We start from the raw sequence: 6,368 nt of genomic DNA, 5'->3' as shown, positions 1-6,368 counted from the left end.
CAATGGGACGGGGAGATAGGAAAAATATTCGCGAAACCAATAAATCAGCCAATGTTGGGGATTATTGTTGAACGGGGCCGTATGGGCAAAAGAATGGGCGAATGGAAATAGTTTATAATGTTATTTTATATATATGCATTTGTACCTCGCATATGGGAGAGATATTGCAAAATGAAGAATAACCCATAGCTTAGAGAGAAGAGAACCCATCTTCAGCTCCACAATATAATATAAATTCATTAAAATATCCCCATAACCATCAGGGCTCTTTCTCTCTCTTGCGCGCGTGCGATCACATTGAACAAATATTGCTGAATTGGTCGGGAGGGTGGCGGGAAGCCCAAAAAGTGTGCACAAGAGAACTCAATTGACTCGCGCATTCCGCAATCTCCAATCCGGAAGTTTACCCAACGGAGTCTCACTATACATATGTAGGTACCTACCTAGAGAGCCAGAAGCGTGGGGACGTGCACGCGGTTTTTTTTTGTCTCAGCAATGTCTTTTTTCCGCGATGCCATTGAACCGAATTGTTGGCATGTGCGACGGAGGTCAAGAATGGTGGTGATCTTCTTTGCCACATCACCCGGGCAAAGGCAATATTTTTATGCCAATATTACATTCAGCGATTGCATCGGGAAACACGAGTTGCATGCCAATTTCAATCGCTAGCCAGATGAGCGATTGTCATTTCGCATTTGTGCCCCATTCCATTATTCCACCAGACGCCTGCCGATCTCTTAGCCATGGCGCGCGCGATCTCACCATGGCGATCCTTTGGTGCGCAACAAAATCACCGGGCGATCGTTCCAATTTTTTTTCAAGCTTGCAATTTCCATCGCGTCCGGAGGTGGGTGCGATGAATGAGCGTGTAGAAAAGCTATAGATCACAGTGTGGTGTGCGCAATATAGAGATCGAATTAGTCTTAGGGTTATAATTATTCCCGCCCATTGTTACACCCCTCGCCGTGGGCGGTTGATCGATACCCCCGGGAAGGATTTTATTTGTGTGGGTCAGATTATTGCTCTTATCGTGCACTTCTCATGCCAAAACTCGCCTCTCCTCCTCTATGGGGTTGGCATCGATGCCATCAATAGGCGATCTCACCTACAAGTTAATTACAAAAATTTTAGGAGGTATAAAGAAGATCAAAGAGAGAGGCCATGTTGGGATTTTTTAAAATTGTACTTTTTGCCTTCCTTTGACCTCTCTATTGAGAACCATCTGTCGTGTTTAGTCGGTAAGACAAGATTTTGATCCAACTATATGAGAGATTTCAAATTAGAGGTGGATACATTTTGCAAAATTCCAATAAAAGTAAATGTAGTAAAGGTACACTACAGATCTTACGTATAAAAGTTAAAGAAAGAAATTACTTTTTCAAAGTAAAAGGTATTTTTGCTAAAAGAAAATAATTAAATTAAAATTATTAATTTCATACTACTTTAAAAAAATGTTTTACATTTGAAAAGAAACGTCAAATGTTAGAAAAAAAATAGTCAAACTAAACAAATAATATGATGAACTCTAGAACAGACATCTTAAACGTTAGAAAAGAAACGTCAAGCAAAATAAAATGCTAAAACTATAAGAAAACCACGTTAAAACAATGTTTGAAAAAAAATTAATATCAAATTAGAAAAAGTGTAAAATTTAAAAAAAAATGAAAAGAAAACGATAACACCAGAAAAAACATTCAATTAGAAATTTTAAACGTTAGGAACCGAAGAACATTAGAAAAGCAACTTTCGAAAATTAACTTTTAATGTTAGAATGAAGATCTAATGAAAAGAAAAATTTTAGAAAACAAAACAAAAAATTTAGAAAAAACGTTCGAAAGAAAACCTAACGTCAGAAAATACATATCAAGTTCAAAGAAATTAAAATTTAGACTAAATAAGTTTTTCAAAAACATTTTCTTTAACTTCTAAAATTCATTTCAAACTACTTTCTTCTTTTTTTATTAACATAATAAGTAAACGAAAAAAAGAGAATAATATTTATTAGAAAACAAATTTAATTTTTAATTTTTAAAAGTCCAATAAACGATTAAAAATTTGAAAAAAAAAAGTATTTTCATAACGAGCTAAATAAAAATTTTTAAAAGTAATTTCCCAAATGGAATGAGTGAAAACTTTCCTGTAATGCTTTTCAAGTTTCTCCATTTAACGTAAAGATAAAAAAAATTAATCTCCGCAATATTGTTTTTCTTTTGCTTCTTCATCTAATATGTCTTAAATCTCCATTCTTTTGCGGCATTCTGTGCAGACCACCTCACCTAAAACCCACAGAGAGTACCTACCTTTGGTGTAAGTATTTGCCCGCCCTGGTGGGTTAGATGCAGCCCATAAAAAAATCAATCGTGTTGTGGGTGATCTATTGTGAGATCGCGCGAGACGCATTTCTTTAGTCCCGCCGTGTGAGTTTAAAACTGAAAGGAGTTTAATTATACAATACGCCGCGAGAGTGTTAAATGGGTGAATAATCGAAGAAGCGCGGCATCGTTTGATGCATTCGTTTTCGTTATCGGTAATGAGAACCGATTTTAATTTTCTAAAATGCGGGAAAAACTTTTTAAGCTTTTGAAATGCGGCTATATATAGTGTAATTTTTAAGCATCTAAGAGGTGTTATATTATGTAGAAAAATATATATTATGCACTTATCGGCAAAAGGGAGAATGATTGTGTGTGTATGCTATTTTCTATTGATGAACAAAAGGATGAAATTACCATTCGTCTTACTTAATAACTCTGCCTTATTTTTACATCATAAACTTTGTCTCATGGAGCCGCGGAAAAACTCTGCACTTTTTGCGTGTGCAGCACAGAGCCGTGGTCAATGTGCAATTTTTCCATAAAGGCAATGGTTGTGCTGTACGGAGATGGTGCGGAAACGAAAGACTTCAACGGTCACATAGGCAACGAACCCGATCAATATCTCCATTTTCTTGAATTTCATTCTCGCGTACAAAGGGAGATTTTTCAGTGAGAGAGGGGTCAAGAGGAAAATGATGAGATGATAGCAAAATGGAGATTTCACATTGTGTCTTAAACACTATAATGGGTGTTTGTTGCCCGAATGAATTCGTCTCTGTCAAATGTGGTAATTGCAAGTGAACATTGTTTGCTTTCCACCGTCAAATGCAATCAAAATTAAAAGCGCGTTACTGATTCGTGATGTTATATCGGTGGAAGAAGATGGAAATATGTGAACAAGTGAAACTTCACACATCACATGAAATATTATCGTCCACATACACTCTGTGAGGTGTTCAATCATTTGCATAATCATCGTTTGTATCTCAACATCTTGCGGCCCAAAGAGTGACTTCTTCGGGGCAACTGCTTCCAAAGGAGTCACAGTGCGCCAAGACAAAAGCAACCAATAGCTCTTTTTTTTCTTCTTCTTCTTCTTCGCCACACACATGTGTAGGCTCACCTGGAAACACCTCACAACACGGCCCAAGAGTACCGCGGCGGAGAATTTTACATCAAAAATGTCTAATGGTACATCACACGATGGAACTATTTGAATTGTTCAAAGAAAATTGTGTTGATGGACAGTTTTGTAGATATACAAAGTGTTGAGGAAGATAATAAAAAAAAACTCTTGGAGAGGGGGGCGATAAAAAAAGGCGCGCATATGGATTTTGTATTGAGTAGTGTGTGACATGACGTTGATAAATAATCGGTGAGATCGCGGTGCGCATTTAGCATCGATCGATCGCAATATGGGTGTTTGGGAAAATTGATCATTTCACTGTGAGTCGTGGAGATCGTCGGGATCAAATGGTCAAAATCGATTTTGCCCCATTACTGGGTCAAAGACTATGCGAGGTGTGTGTGTGGTTTTCGTGTGTGGTGCAGAAAAAAAGCTTCATTCTCATGTCATCATTTTCAAGGAAAGCAATTTTGCTCTGTGTGAGCTTTTCTCGCACCACACTTGGCAGTCTGGAGGGACAAAAAACTCGTGAAGGAAATTAACCCATTGTTGGTTGTTTAATGAATTTCAGATTAAAGAGAGTATATATGATAAACCAAAAAAAAAAGAAATCAAGAAAGAGATTACCCTTCTTTAGGAGTTTAGTGTGTTTAGGTGTATAAAAACACCCCCTAGAAGTACTAAACCATTTTTTAATTACTTTTAAAAATTTCGGTCGTTTTTAGGCTAATTCTTTTTTATTCTTGCCAACGTTTCGGAGTATGAGTCCTTCTGCAGGGCATAAAATTTTATTGCTGCATTAAAAGCTTAAAATACGTTAAAAATTAATTATTATTAAAATATTTCTATTACCTACAACTATTTAAATTTTATCAAAGGTATTGCTAAGGAAGTAACGAAGAAATTGAAGAAAGCTGCAAATGGGTTAATTAGGGACGTTTTTTTTCTCAATGTCCCCGATGACCCAGGAATTGAATTTTTGCTGAGCACAGTGAAAATGACATTCCCACACACAATGGAATCAGTTCGAGCGGATCTCTTAATTTGATTTTGATTGCTCTCGCTCAATCGCGGAAAGAGCGCACAATGTTGCTCATACTGAAAGGTCTCATCTATATCCACCTGAGAAGAAGTTTGATGCAAAAAAAGGAGAAGTTTACAGTCAATATTGCGCCATAGCAACTAGAGGAAAATCACCGTCTTTTGTGACCATTTCGACGCGTTTGAAAAATGAATGCGACCATAGAGACAAAAGCCATCTCACGGGATCACACAGCAAAGAAATAATTGAGATGTTTATGGACACAAGAGCAATCAGGGGGAAAAAGCTGAGAGCATCTTTTATAATAAGCTCATAAATCATCCATTGGGTGTGGAAGGGCCTCGTCCTCGATGCTATGCTCCAATTTCAAAGCACCCATTGGGAGACATTTAATTGGCAAATTTCCGTGTTGTGTACGACCCAAACTGATATTTGTGCCACCATTTCTCACGCCAAAGTGCTCCGATTCACGCCTCATCGCGAAAAAATTGCATGCAATTTACCTTCAGTACATTGGCAATTTATTCACGCATTGATAGGTATCGTTGGGCCGTGTGGTGTACGTACATAATTGTGGATGAGCAGTGAAAGAGCAATTTAATGCACTTTTCCACGGAATTTCCTTCGGAGCGCGGGGGACGGAGATGCCGAAAAAGGCGCGAGGTATTCACTGTGGGGAAAATAATGGGTGGGGGTCATCCAAAGGGAGTGATTTTTAGCGGGTCAGCCAATTAATTGAGCACTTCACCGAGCCACTTAATTGAAAAAGACTCTATCATCGAGACAATTATTGTGTATAGTGGCCAGAAGGCAAAGGAGAATGCGGCCACCTTTGAGTTATATACGTACTCCAATTGGATCGTCCAGCAGTACCGAAATTTTCTGCCAAAAGGGCGGTTAATTGAAAACATTATGTGCAATATTCTAAGTAATTTCAGTAAATAATTTGACTAGGTCAACAAGCGCTCAATTATGATTGAATCAAATAGATTGATTAAAGATTGACCAATAATTGATATATTAATTGAGTCAGTCCAATGATTGATCAATTATTAATCAATCTGAACTCAAATCTGAGTATTCAATAATTCATTTTCTATGTGGAGCTATATTGGCTCAATATTGACACTATCAGTATTGAGTCAATTTTAACTCAATCAATTTTTAATCATCGATTAATCAACTGTTGACAAAATATTGTTCCTTAAATTCTTCATCAATCAGTCTCCATGTGCAGCACAGATTTTTAGTGATTGACCAACAATCGAACAATCTTTGTCTATCACTCAGATTGAGCAAAATTTGAGCAAATATTGTCTCAGATTGAACAATAATTGATCATCTACGTTGATACAATAATGAAGAATTTTTTTAATGAGATAGTTTTCTTTCTTTTTGAACGTTTTGAATTAAAATTAATGAAGGAGTTTCTGTTTTCCCAGCTTATTAATTATGAAAAATGATAGTGATATGTTGATCTAAATTTTTCTTGATCTTTCAAAAAATACTATGTACATTTATTCAAAATGTTTTCTTTGAATTATAGTCCTTGAAACGAATAAACTCCTTTCTGTGTACTTATCCACCCCCAATGCTCATCCTCATTTGTCCAGGCAAAATGTGAAATCATCTCTTAATATAAATTAACTCAATCATGCCATATACACGAAAATGAGTGGTGCCAATGTGAAATTTAATGCACCATCAGCAAACAACTCTGGGGCCGTGCGGTGTGCAAAAGGGCACTTACATACAACTTCCTCGTGTGATGGAGAAGGCAAAATGTGGTGTAAGAACCATAAAATACCTTTTTAAGATGCCCCATTGAGAAAATTGCTCGGATCATAATGCATTTAAATGATGTGCTAAATAATTGTAATACAAC

Source organism: Lutzomyia longipalpis, chromosome 4 (assembly GCF_024334085.1).
Source record: "Lutzomyia longipalpis isolate SR_M1_2022 chromosome 4, ASM2433408v1".
Classification (NCBI taxonomy): domain Eukaryota; kingdom Metazoa; phylum Arthropoda; class Insecta; order Diptera; family Psychodidae; genus Lutzomyia; species Lutzomyia longipalpis.
Note: the sequence above shows the minus strand (reverse complement) of the source record.